Raw genomic sequence first — 10,911 nt, 5'->3', positions numbered from 1 at the left:
TAAATCAATATGATAAATCAACAAGAGTTCTCTTTATCAACAACATATCAATTAACTAGTTACAAATGATTTTTAACATCAATAAGCATGTTCTTGAATCAAACTTAAAACTATCACACAAAATACATTCAATCCATAAGATTACATCCAATACCTCAGTTATTAATCTAGACAAACATTATAGAGTTTAGCCAACAATCATATTAACAAACAACAGAGCAATCAAGTGATAAGTAGAATTCATTGTTAAGAACAAGAAATCAACCTATTAGAGAATGAATCTTGAATGGAGAAGGTGTTGAATCTTGATTCTTGGATGTTTAGCCTCTTCAAAGAGCTTGGAGTTCTCTAAAATAGCTCCTAAAATCGTCTTCTAACTCCTCTGGTTCGTGTATCCAAACTGGTCTCTCAAGCATTCATTTTTAAAGTGGTTAAAGTGGCCCAAAAAGTCAAAAGTAGGCTGAAACCTACCACTGGACAGCGTACCAAATCCTGGACGGCATCTAGTTGTAAAGAGCTGGACGACGTCCCACTTGCTTGGACGGCGTCCCGTTGTGAAGCTCTGGACGGCGTCCAGATTTCTGGATGGCGTCTAGATGAACTAAGGATTACTGTCTCGTTTTTCTTTCATATCCCTTAATTTGGACGGAGTCCCAACAATTTTGGACGGAGTCCAACATATCTGAAGCCTTGTTTTATCATTTTAAAGCGCTAATTTGACCATAACTTGTGTCGAGATCAACCATTATGATATCACAACTCATATAATGGTCATAATTCATCAAAATTCTTTATAAACCACTTTCCGATACAATTTACATACCTTCGTGCATTGCTTGTAGAAACCGCCTTAACTATCCTTGATTCGAGAGTATTTCTCACGATATTGTGAGAGATATATATGATGTAATTTAGCAATATCAAAACACCCCACACTTAAACCATGCTTGTCCTGAAGCAAATCTTTCTTACAAAGTAGAACAATATCAAACACACTTACACAACATAGAGTACACACATCACACAAATCATGCGAAGCACACGAAATACATACGTTTATTTGAAATGCAACTCACACTATATGAAACACATGCTTTAAGTACAACACACCTATATTGGAATCACACTCACGCTATATACACAATGAGAACACATGCACACATTTTTGGGAGATTAGAGCCAAGTATCCTAAAAATTTGATCATACGAAAATAAGGATCTTATGAAAATGTTTTATGTTTTTGAAATTGTAGTGCTAGTTTTTACACTAGGCACATTTTCCGATTTTGTAGGATTTTCTGAATTTTGAAAAAATGAGTGCGGGTTTCCCGCTATTGGTCAAGCCAATCCCTCCTACAGTACCTAACATCACGAGATGTTGGCAACAAAATAATGTGCTTAGGAGGATACACATTACGTCTGGATATCATTGATAATCATGAGGTAATCATCTAATCCGTTAAATCAATCATGAAGATTGAGGTTCATCAGTCTTAAAAGCTGATATTTTACCTTTCCGGAGGTTATCCACTTAGGATCTGATCAATCACAGATATTTTGTGTTTCATGGTGCGCTCCCCATTTGACAAGACAGATCTCCCTCATCGAGATAAGTCTGACTACCAGTTTCCCTGTTTGATGTTGAGGCCTGGTAGATTTCCAGTTAATGTTAGCAATGACTTTTCAAGATTTTTCGTCACCCTACAACTGATCTGGACTACAACTTCTGAAATAAATCAGCAAGTGTGTCGATTGGGAGACTTTACTCCTATGGGTTATACAAAGTGGTCGAGCGCATGCATTGCCCTGGTTCTTAACAATGAAGACCGCCCTTAGGTTTTTGATCTGGCGCGAGGTCCGGTTTCCGACCAAGCTATGCAATCACCGCTCTCTCACGGTTTACACTCGTTTTGGTACAAGTGACCTACAAGTTAGCTTTACTAAACTAGTAGGATTTTCATCCAAATAATTGAATGATAGTGTAACTTCAAAGACTATTAATGGACATTTCTTTTCTAATTTTTAGAACACAATGTATGTAACATGGTTTTTGGACAATTTTCGTTTCTTAGGATACCTGAAAATTTGAAAATTTTAATCATAAACGCCTTAATTTTTTGTAAAACGAATTCCCGATAAAATTTTAATCATAAACGCCTTAATTTTTTGTAAAACGAATTCCCGATAAATTTCTATCTCCCACCCCACACTTGAGATCATGCAAGGCCCTCATTGCATGAAATCAGAAAAAGGATTCAATTTAGAGGGCAAAGTGATAGGGTGATTGTAGAAATTTTAAAATTTTTAACCTGTAAATCGTGGAACATGTAGACGGATGCCGCTGAACTTACTGTCACCACTCCGCGATTAGCATCAAACATACATCATAATATCAAATGTTGCTAAACTTAATGCCAGTCTTTGAAGTTCAATCACGCTGCACAAAATAACAAACCAAACAAATAATACTAAAAATAATGGGGTTTCTACAACCACAACCATTTTCAAATTAGTTAATATTACAAACCAAACATTGTTTAAAAACACACCACAAGAAATAAATATATAGTCTCAAAGTAATGTAACAAAATGATAATAGGCACGTAGGCCTTCAGTTATCGTACGGCCAAAAGTAATTCCCTGAGCCATCTCTGCTTTGGCGTCCCTGCGGGTATTGCTGCTCAAACCTGTTTCTGGCATCCTGCATTGTAGCGTTAGAATCATAAATTGGGTAATGAGGAGGTGGGTTTTGAGGATCAGTGTAGTATGTGGGTGTCAGACGTGTTGTCCCATAGGACTGATCGGGGTTGGAATAAAATAACTCTGTGTTATGGTTATTCCAATCAATACCATAACTATTCCACCCCTAATTATGTACTTGAGCAATCTGGCGTTGCTCCATTCTCTGCTGAATTTCCCACATACGATCATTATGAGTCCTCTGCTCATTCGGACTCAACCTCATTTTGTTCACACTGTTAACCAAATTATCCCAACTAGTTTGGGATGGATTCCAAGGCCCTTGATCCTGAACATTAGTTTGAGCTTCCATTTCTGCTTCCTCTTCCTCTTGTTGTTCCTGTTGAACATTTTCTCCACTACCACTTGCTCCACCTGTGACGAAAGGCACTAAATGCCTATTTTTGTCGTACATAAGAATCTCAGCATTTACATATGAAACTTTCTTTATAGCTTTCATGGAGTGATCACACTCCATCAATCAGATGAAATCTATGTTAAAGTGACGAGCAATCCTCGTGATATAGTGGCTCCCAAGAAGAGGCTTTTCTCTCCGCGTCTCAGTGGCGATGGCTAGAAAATAGTTGCCTATCATCCCCGGAATATCCGTATAGCAACCCCATTTTATTTGATCCATTATCCATAAATCCAACGTTTTAACCTTTTCATTTCCCTCGACTCTCGCATTGAAAGTGCATGCGATAAGTCGATGAAGAAGTCTATCATCGGGGCTTGCAATTTCATTATACCGGTGCCTACTTGATTTGAATGACCTAGATGCATTCGGCCCACACATTCTTCGCCAAAAACCTATCTCATTAAAGGGAACTCTACCATGGTAATCGGAAGTTGTCAAGTAAATTCTCAATTGGTTGTCGTTAAGCTCCTCGAAAATGCCCAACACTTTACATAACCCAACTCTGCTTAACCCTCTATCTACACCCTCTAATTGAAACCGAAGAAATTCATTTGACAAAGGATTACGAACGTTATTAAACCTTAAAGTTGAGTAAAATTCCTTTAATAACACCGAATAAATTTGTTCGCGGATGCTAAAAACGTGCTCCCATGCGTAGGAAATTATCCTATCGTAGGGAATGGCTAATAGGTGGGAAACATGGGCGTGCAAACCCGCCTCATCCAATGGGGCCCAAATAAAATACCACGTGGCATTTATTGGCCTACTGTTTATCCTATTAAAAGTCTCTGCATAATCTTCGTCGTTCTGAATTTGTCTTAACCAAACTTGAGGATCATTTAGGTCCTCCTCTTCTTCTTCGGAAGATGATGTATAATGTTGTTGTGGTGGTGGTGGAACCTTTCTTGATGTTCTGCCCCTTTTCGGTTGTCCACCTCGGCTAGATTGTCCCTGCAAAACATAATAACACCAAACCAAAAGAATATAGAAACCGTTGTGTTAGTGTTAGCTAAAAACATAACCGAGTAGCAAGGGAAATTAGTCATTCCATTCAAAGTTCATAAGCATTGTGATTCATATAAGCAAAAGCATATGTCTCAAAATATTTAATCAAAGTCAACCAAAGTCAACATAAGCTCGCAAATACACTTTTAAAAATATGGATGGCAAAATTCACAATTAAGCATCAACTTAGGACTCAAGCATGTTGCGTTCATAAATCTAGGTCATAACATGTAGAACTTGTATGCAAATTATATCCATTACAATCATAGCACAAGTATCACAATTTAGTTCAAAATGACCATTATCTTTCCATAACGCAACTACATTATAGCATGCCATACCATCAATCCACTTCAATAGGCCTAAACATGTGAAAATCAAGCATACATCTTTCATAAGAACATTACAATTCAAAGCATGCTAGAAATTCAAGAAAATTCAATTTACGACCTGGCCAAATTGACATCTACAACACCAATAACATATTAAGCATTCACAATCTTCATAAACATCACAAACAAACCCAAAAGTCTAAAGTAAAGGCCCTAATTTCGGATTTAATCACTACAAACCCTAGATTCATAAACACACCCATTAAACATGTAATTATTGCAAAATCAAGACATAATGGGTAATTAAACAACTAAGGCATGTTAATCTAAGCAAAAATCATGCAAATGAAACACCCCACACTTAACTTTCACCAAATCATACATATAAGCATACAAATCAAGTAATCAAGAAAGAAAAGTGTGAAAAGGGAGTAGCAATACCCTAGAAAACATGATTCAAGCTTGGATTTGAAAGAAGAAATCACGAAATTGAAAGAAGAAATTAGGGTTTTTGAGAGTTGGTTCGTTTGTGGGAGAGAAAAATAGAGAGGAGTGTGTTTTGTGGTTGAAAATTGGGGTGGATAAGCCTTAAAACGCGTTTATTTTTTTCTAGGTCAGGAATCTGGACGGCGTCCAAACTTCGGGACGGCGTCCCACTGTTAAGCACTGGACGGCGTCCAAATTTCGGGACGGCATCCCATCTTTAAGAACCGGACGGCGTCCAAAATTTTAGGACGGCGTCCAGATGAACTAAGGATTACTGACCTGTTTTAAAAAAAATCTTTGTATTTGGACGGCGTCCAATGAATTTTGGACGGCGTCCCACTGATCTGGTGGCTCAGAATTTTAATAAAACTCATAAAAATTTCCATTTTGAACACACAAAAGTTCATATCACCATCATAGATCATTTTGTACATTAAAAACAATTACACTAATCATAAAATACTCAATTCAAACTATTTACACGCGTGAACTTTCTTTAACGAGTCGTTCACCCAACTCGTCCCCATTTTGATTTAAGCTTTGTTCTCGAAGTTGAGGTTAACCTCGTCTTCGATTTCCAGGGGACCATCGACATAGTGTTTGACCCGGTGGCCATTCACTTTAAAAATGTCGCCCTTCCAGTTCACCACTTCAATCGTACCATAAGGGTAAACTCTTCTAACAATAAATGGTCCCGACCATCGAGACTAGAGTTTTCCTGGTGATTATTTGAAACGGGCATTGTAAATAAGGACACGATCTCCTTCCATGAATTCCTTTGGATTTTTCAATCGCTTATCGTGCCATTGTTTGGTCTTTTCTTTATAAATTAGAGAGTTGTCATAGGCTTCAAGCCTCAACTCGTCTAATTCATTCAATTGGGTCAAACGTAACCGACCCGCCTCTTTGTAATCCAAATTACATACCCTTAGCGCCCAATGCGCTTTGTGTTCAATCTCCAAAGGGAGATGGCATGCTTTCCCGTATACCATTCGGAAAGGAGTGGTTCCAATAGGTGTTTTGTAGGCCGTGCGAAAAGCCCACAATGCATCATTTAACTTAACAGACCACTCTTTTGGATTTGCACCAATGGTCTTTTCAAGTATGCGTTTTAAAGATCGATTGGTATTCTCCACCTACCCACTTATTTGGGGATGATAAGATGTTGAAATTTTATGGATCACTCCATATCTTTTCAACACCTTTTCTAATTGCTTATTGCAAAAGTGAGTGCCTCGGTCACTGATAAGGGCTTTTGGTGTGCCAAACCTTGAGAAAAGTTCCATCAAAAAGGTTACTACAACTCGGCCATCATTTGTTGGGAGAGGTTTTGCCTCCGCCCATTTTGAAACATAGTCTATGGCAACAAGTATGTAGAGATAAGAATGAGACTTTGGAAAGGGCCCCATAAAGTCAATTCCCCACACATCGAACACCTCGCATACTTGGATGCTTTGTTGAGGCATTTCATCCCGTTTAGTGATTTGACCGGCCCGTTGGCACACATCACAAGCCTTACAAACAGTGTAGGCATCTTTGAATATTGTAGGCCAATAGAAACCGGCCTCGTAAACTTTCCTCCCCGCGATTTGGGGACCAAAGTGCCCGCCCGTTAGACCAAGGTGACAATCAAGAAGAATTTAAGTGCATTCATTCCCCGAAACGCACCTGCGAATAACTCCATCTGCACATCGCCTAAATAGATAAGGGTCTTTCCAAAAATAGTATTTTAGGTCACTAAAGAATTTCTTCCTTTTCTGATGTAACCAACCGGTTTCTAGGTACCCCCCTACAATGTAATTGGAGAAATCAACATACCACGGGTCTTCCACCTTCTCTACTCGCATGAGGTATTCATCGAGAAAATCATCTTTAATACTCGATTCATGGAGTACTTCAAGATTGGGATTTTCAAGTCTAGAAAGATGGTCAGCCGCGAGATTTTCGGCACCTTTCTTGTCCTTAATCTCGATATCAAATTCTTACAAGAGCAAGACCCATCTTAGAAATTGAGGTTTGGCATCTGGCTTAGAGAAAAGATATTTCAATGCCGAATGATCGGTGAAGACAATTGTCTTTGATAGGACAAGATATGATCGAAATTTGTCAAAAGAAAAGACGATAGCAAGGAGCTCCTTTTCCGTTGTTGTGTAGTTCAATTGAGCTCCTTGTAACGTCTTGCTTGCATAATAAATGGGTTGAAAATGTTTCTCAACCCGTTGGCCCAAAACTGAACCAACTGCAAAATCCGATGCATCGCACATTAGCTCGAATGGTAATGACCAATTTGGAGCTATGATTATTGGTGCGTTAACAAGTTTTTATTTTAAAATGTTGAATGCATTAGTGCATTCACTTGTGAAAAGAAAGGGTGCATCTTTTTCGAGAAGTTTATTCAATGGCGTTGCAATTTTTGAAAAATCCTTAATAAATCGCCGGTAAAACCCGGCATGCCCAAGAAAACTTCTCACACCCTTCACATTTGAAGGAGGTGGAAGGTTGGAAATGACATCAACCTTTTGCTGGATCCACCTGAATACCAACACTTGAGATTTTATGCCCCAAGACAATGCCTTCTTTAACCATACAGTGGCATTTCTCCCAGTTTAGCACTAAGTTCAATTTCTCACTTATTAGCATTTTCTCTAAATTTAGAAGGTATGAATCGAAAGTGTCACCGAAGACTGAATAGTCATCCATGAACACTTCCATGCATTCTTCAATCATATCATGGAAAATGGCCATCATGCACCTTTGGAATGTTGCAGGAGCATTACATAGACCAAAGGGCATTCGGCGGTATGAAAAGGTGCCATAGGGACACGTGAAGGTAGTCTTTTCTTGATCCTCGGGGGAAATGGGAATTTGAAAGTACCCCGAAAATCCATCTAGGAAACAATAAAAGCTATTTCCCGCTAGTCTCTCTAACATTTGATCAATGAATGGTAGCGGAAAATGGTCTTTTCTAGTGGCATCGTTTAACTTACGATAGTCAATACAAACTCGCCACCCCGTAACAGTCCGTGTAGTGATAAGCTCGTCTTTATCATTGGTGGTAATAGTTATACCACCCTTTTTAGGAACAAAATGGACCAGGCTTATCCATGGACTGTCTGAGATTGGGTAGATTAGACCTGCATCTAGCAATTTAATGATCTCTTTCTTGATAACATCTTGCATATGAGGATTTAGCCTCCTTTGACGTTGCACCACTGGTTTGGAATTTTCTTCCATTAAGATCTTATGATTGCAATAAGAAGGACTAATTCCTTTTATATCATGAATTTTCCATGCAATGGCCGGTTTGTAGGCCTGTAACAAGGAAACAATACGTTCTTTTTCATGTTTAGAAAGAAGTGAGGAAATAAATACCGAAAGCTTTGAATCCTCCTGAAGGAAAGCGTACTCAAGATGCTCAGGGAGCGGCTTAAGCTCCAAAATTGGAGGTTCCTCAATTGAGGGTTTACTCTGGTACTCGCTATCCTTGTTCAGTTGTTCTAACTCCTCCTCAGTTGGTTCATACCCATTTGCCATCAATGTGGCCATCACATCCATTTCTTCTTCAGGAAATTCTTCATCTCCACTCGCCAAATTGTATGTACCTGTTTCCTCCAATTCGGAAAATTCCTGCAAGAACTCATAATACGAATCTATGCTTTGTATAAAATAACAAGTATCATCTGAAGATTCAGGATATTTTAATGACTTGTCAATTGCAAAAGTCGCACTAGCTTCACCAATTCTAAGAGTCAACTGCTGATCATAAACATCAATGACACATCTAGCAGTATTTAAAAATGGTCGACCCAAAATAATTGGTATTCTGTCATCCACTTCCATGTCTAAAACCACAAAGTCTGTTGGAAAAATCAGATTCCCGATCTTAACTAACATATTCTCTATTATTCCTCGACGGAATTTTATAGAGCGATCAGCTAGTTGAATAGTCATTCGTCCGGTTTTGAGTTCCTCAGGGGCTAATTTAAGGTAAATTGAATAGGGCATCAAATTGATACTAGCCCACAAATCGGCTAATGCCCTCATACAATCAAGGTCACCCATTAGACATGAAATAGTGAAACAACCCGGATCTTGAAGCTTTTCGGGAAGTGTGTTGGACACCAGCGCTGAACATCTAGCATTTAAAGTGACTAATGAAACGCTTTCCATCTTCTTGCGATTGGTGAGCATGTCCTTCAAGAATCGAGCATATTTAGGCATTCCTGTAATAACATCAATAAACGGTAAATTTACGTTAACTTTCTTGATGAGCTCCATGAATCTTAACTTTTCTTCCTTGAGTTTCTCCAATATTTGTTTTCTTGGGAATGGGAGTGGTGGTTGATACGCTTTAACAACCAGTTTGACTCACACCGTATCTTCTTGACCGTCTGTGTGCTCATTGTCAACACTTTCTACCACATTTTCCGGCTCCTTCTCCTTCTCCGGTACATTTACACTACCTGGTTCATTCTCTTTCATTAATGGAACACGAAAGTCAGAGATTTCTGGCATTCTTGGTGGATCATAGGTTACTCCACTTCTGGTGGTGATAGCTTTTGCTTGCTCGTTTCGGGGATTAGATTGCGTGTTGCTTGGCAATTCCCCCGGTTTTCTTTCGCTTAATAATTTAGCAAGATTACTCATCTGTTGTTCCAATACTTGAATGAAAGATTGTTGGTTTCTAAATTGTTGCTCATTCTTATCATTCGTTTGGCTATATTGGTAACAAGTTGAGTTTTCGATGCAATTAACTTCTCCAACAAACTCTCCATATTTGACTTTTTCTCTTCATGTTGGGGTTTTTGATAAAAACCCGGAGTTTGTTGTTGGAACCCACTACTTGACCCCTGTTGGAAATTGGAATTTTGACCTTGAGGGTTGTAAGGGTTATTGAAGTTTCGGTTAAATTGGGCTCTTCCTTGAAATTGGTTGTTATTCCTTTGGCTTATGAAAGCCACTTCTTCTTTCTGAGCCATTGTCAAACCTGCATCACAATCTTTTCCTAAATGTAAACCACCACAGTATTCACACCTCACCTTCATTCCATGTATTTCCTTGGTGATCTTTTCCATGTTTCGAGCAACACCATCTATCTTCACGCTAAGAGAACCAATGTCATCATAAGCACCGGCGCTTGAGACTTGAGCATGACGGGTCATGGGTCTTTCTTGATGCCATTCATGAGAATATTCGGCTTGCTTTTTAATTATCTCATAAGCGTCTTGCTCAGTTTTGTCCATGAGTGAACCTCCTGTCGCTTGATCAATGGAATTCGGGTTGCAACATCACAACCCTTGTAAAAGATTTGAACTTTTTAGAAGGTATCCAAACCATGGTTTGGACAACCTCTTAGCATTTTGGAAAATCGATTCCATGCTTCATACAAGGTTTCCATCGGCTTTTGATAAAATTGGGTAATTTCTTGTTGGAGTCTCGCGGACTTAGAAGCTGGAAAATATTTCTTAAGAAATTTTTCCAACATACCATCCCAAGTTTCTATCGTAGCCTCGGGCAATGAATCCAACCAACTCCGTGCTTCCCCGTGAAGTGTCCATAGGAAAAGTCTTAAAAGTAATGCTTGATCAGTGTCCGGTTGAAGCTTGAATAGAGACATATCTCTTGAAAAAGACTAATATGTTCGTTTGCATCTTCATTCGGACCACCACTAAATTGACATCTGTTGTTAATCATTTGGAGAATAGGTCCTTTTATTTCAAATTTTACCTCACCAGGTGTCTGAGTAATTGTGACGATTGCTCCAAATCCATATGGACAATACGTCATTCATTGATTTCATTGCGAGGTATTTGACCTCTATATGATACGTTTTGTAAACATTGCATTCTTTTGAAAAGGCACACCATAAATGAATATTTAAATCAAAGGTTTTCAACATCTGATGATTTCTACATATAGACAATCACCGTAA

General features: G+C 38.7%; 1 non-coding gene across 1 annotated transcript; it reads left to right on the top strand.

The window, feature by feature from the left end:
• The first annotated feature begins 10,309 nt into the window (after nt 1-10,309).
• Nucleotides 10,310-10,416, top strand: LOC139865432 (small nucleolar RNA R71). Its single transcript, XR_011764953.1, has one exon. It is a non-coding gene; the product is annotated as a small nucleolar RNA R71 (small nucleolar RNA).
• Nucleotides 10,417-10,911: the final 495 nt, after the last annotated feature.

The sequence above is a fragment of the Rutidosis leptorrhynchoides genome, chromosome 8 (assembly GCF_046630445.1).
Source record: "Rutidosis leptorrhynchoides isolate AG116_Rl617_1_P2 chromosome 8, CSIRO_AGI_Rlap_v1, whole genome shotgun sequence".
NCBI lineage: Eukaryota > Viridiplantae > Streptophyta > Magnoliopsida > Asterales > Asteraceae > Rutidosis > Rutidosis leptorrhynchoides.
Note: the sequence above shows the minus strand (reverse complement) of the source record. Positions and strands in the feature narration are given on the sequence as shown.